Source organism: Cyprinodon variegatus, unplaced genomic scaffold (genome assembly GCF_000732505.1).
Source record: "Cyprinodon variegatus isolate N-32 unplaced genomic scaffold, C_variegatus-1.0 Scaffold381, whole genome shotgun sequence".
NCBI classification, from domain to species: domain Eukaryota; kingdom Metazoa; phylum Chordata; class Actinopteri; order Cyprinodontiformes; family Cyprinodontidae; genus Cyprinodon; species Cyprinodon variegatus.
The window spans coordinates 700,222-703,443 of record NW_015150834.1 but is presented as its reverse complement, the minus strand read 5'-3'; the positions used below and the strand labels follow the sequence as shown (position 1 = coordinate 703,443).

Sequence of the window (3,222 nt, the reverse complement as noted above, 5' to 3'; positions counted from 1 at the left end):
TATATACATGTTTAAGCCAGAATGATTTGAAATTTAATTATAATTTCCCTACGACTACAGTTTTAAAGGTTGCAGCTTCGCAGAATAAACAATTTTATTAAAAAGACCCAGCAGCAGGCATGTTTGGTGATCTGATCCAATAATGTCTAATCATTGGTCCACAAATTGTTTTAATATTTCAAAGATGGGAAATAAGTTGGAATGGGGCCCATTAGAGCTTCACTCTTAGAAACGCCCCTGGATACTGGCAAGATGACAAAGAATTACTACTATGCTGTCAGGATCAATTACAGGAAAGCATTTTGCATTAATGAACACAAAAATGATGACCAATATCAAATATAGTGGAGTTAAATACTCATCAGTGCTTTGGAGACATTGGTATAATTGCCTCCTGAAGGGGTAGGCACCTTCTCTGTTGTACTTTTATTCTTTTTTTTTTCTTAGTGTATCTGTTTCTTTTTAATGTATATTGGACCTTGAGTCTGTAATAAAATCAATCAATCAATAAAATCAATCAAAAAAATTATTAAAACACATGAAAACAACAAAGTCTGTACATTTCCTTCCGCCAAACTTCCGTAAATAATCCAGCAGTCAGACGGCTGCTCTGGGTTTAAGGAAACTTCTTCAGAGGTTTTCAGATAAACAATCTTCTAATATGTCTCCAAACTTTTCCTGTGGGTGAAGAAGAGAGCTTAGCTCAAGCAGCGAACAGAAGAGTAACGGTACCAGCGGAGAAATCCGCCTGAGAGGAAAGGGCGTCAAAGCAGGAGGAACCCAGACCTCCCAGAGAAGCTGGTCAGCTTCACCCGGGAAACATCGACAGAACAGAGGCTAATGGCGCTACAGGACTTAGAAAAGTTCATTTAACCCCAAAAGAAAGTGCTGTTTCGGCCTTACCCTGGGATAGAGGCGATTCCTCTGCTGGGTCTGCAGAGCAGTGGGGCAGAAACACGCCCTTCAGCTACACAAAAACGACCGCAGACAACGGCGCCGATTCTCACAGCACCCGCCCGGAGCCCGGCGCCTCCATTTTAATGGGGCGGGACCATCCACAGTGTTTACTGATCTAAAAAAAGCGCGATCCTAACTCCTGAGTTCTGCTACTTCCGCTTTACAGTTAAAGGAACATGACACCAATTTAAATGCAACAAAAAGCAGAGACTAACAGCCGTAAAAAACATAGTATTGTTTTCTTTTTTTTATTTGTTCCTTTTTTTTAATTTAAGTTTCATTTGTAATTAAAAGTGAGATTTTTGATGATTTATGTCACTAACAAGTATACATGTGTGAACCACTGATTACCTCCATGTCTTTTAAAAATGTAATTTTATTTTTTATTTTAGTTTGTGCCACAATAAAACATAATAATTGTGCAGCAAATGGATCCCCTTGTGGCTGCTCAGTGGCCTTGCAGCAAGAAGGTTCCCGGTTCGATTACCGGCCCAGGTCTTTCTGCATGGAGTTTGTTCTCCCTGAGCATGCGTGGGTTCTCTCCGGGTACTCCGGCTTCCTCCCACAGTCCAAAAACATGACTGTTAGGTTAATGGGCTTCTCTAAATTCTCCTTAGGCGTGAGTGTGTGTGTGAATGGTTGTTTGTCCTGTTTGTCTCTGTGTTGCCCTGCGTTGGACTGGCGACCTGTACAGGATGGACCCCGCCTCTCACCCGTTGACACCTGGAGATAGACACCAGGACCCCTCGCGCCCCTGCTTGGGAAAAATAGTAACTGGAAATATAGGGATGGATGGATCCCCTTGTAGAAATAATTTTGCTTTTCTGGTGGTAAATGCACAATATTAGCACAGGTTTTTCTTCCATTGACCTTCACAGAATTATTCTTGGACACAGCACTTTAAAAACAGTCAGCTTTGCAGGTGATTGAACCTCCTTGTGGATTAAAGGAGGGTAAGTCAGTGAGCGTCCGTCAGATGCATAAAAAAATAGATCTTCAATATTCAACACTGTGTCGTATATTAAATATGATATCAAGGTGTTGTTAATTTTTATTTCAAGTTACTAAAATCTGGAATAAAATGACCAAAATAATTTAATTTATTCATGTTATTCTAATAAACAAAGATGCACCTGCACATTTTCCTTTAAGCCATACTGCTTGATGTGTATACAAACCTGATAACATTTATATTCTTATTAAACTATATTATATTTAGTAGTTTTAGTTACTTTGACTTACTTTAAATCCTTCATTCTTTTACAAAAATAAAACAACCAAAAAGGTAACAATAACATAAGTGCATAAAAGCACTAGTTCTAATAAAACATGTTTTCATGTTTCAGATCCATCTGGGAACAAGATGAATTGTATCTCCTGACCCCAACAATTTGTCATTAAAAGTCTCGACATTTCGATGCTAATCTTATAATTTTCAAAGTAATAGATCCCAGTTAAGAGTAACAAGCAATGATAAGAGAGAAAAACACATCTCAGAAGATAAATTGTGTTTCTAACCTGTTTATAAGAAAAATTTATAAAAATTACTGAGACTTTTTATAAGCTTTCCTGGAAATTTTATACAATTAATTATTTCAATAAAAACAAAAAAAAACTGAAACCTGCGTTTGTTGTTTCGACTTCATATTTAAAACTATCAGTTAAATCTTTATCATTTTTAGCCACACTTATCAGCAGGGGGGGATTTACTATTAGGCAATATTAGGCAGTTGCCTACGGACCCAAGTTCCTGGGGGCCCCATAAATTTTTGTTTAGATGTATAGTTAATAGAACTACTCCTTATGTCTGCACATTAATTACGTTTTTGATAAAAATCCTTTCGCTAAAATGCCATCAGAACGCTTATAAGTGTGTCGCAGCCCCCACCTTCAGTGTCCACCATATTGGATCAGTCCATTTGCTGCACATGTTCAGAAAGGTCCAAACAGACAGCAGCAAACCATTTGAAAACAAACAATGCAAAGAGCAGTGTTGCCAACTTAGCGCTTCAGTCGCTATATTTAGCCACTTTTCCGACCCCCCTAGCACTTTGATTTCTAAAAAGCTCCTAGCGCCAAATCTAGCGACTTTTTTCTGCTACATGAGACTTTGGAGACAATATCTAAAAGCAGCGAACTCTGCTCTCCAGAGCAAGTAGATTGGTAACCCCGCCTCCTGCTCTCCTCTATCTTGTCTGCTGTCATGATTCATGCAGCTATTATTTCATCCAAATGAAAAATGGAGAACAGATAAGCAGATCCTTG

General features: G+C 38.5%; 1 protein-coding gene across 1 annotated transcript in view; it reads right to left on the bottom strand.

Annotated features, from left to right (window-relative positions):
- Nucleotides 1–1,042, bottom strand: part of ppm1f (protein phosphatase, Mg2+/Mn2+ dependent 1F) — a 21,832-nt gene extending 20,790 nt beyond the window's left edge. The window contains exon 1 of the mRNA XM_015386923.1: nucleotides 904–1,042. The gene's annotated coding sequence lies outside the window, so the exon portion shown is untranslated. The remainder of the gene's footprint in view (nucleotides 1–903) is intronic.
- Between the last annotated feature and the right edge of the window lie 2,180 nt (nucleotides 1,043–3,222).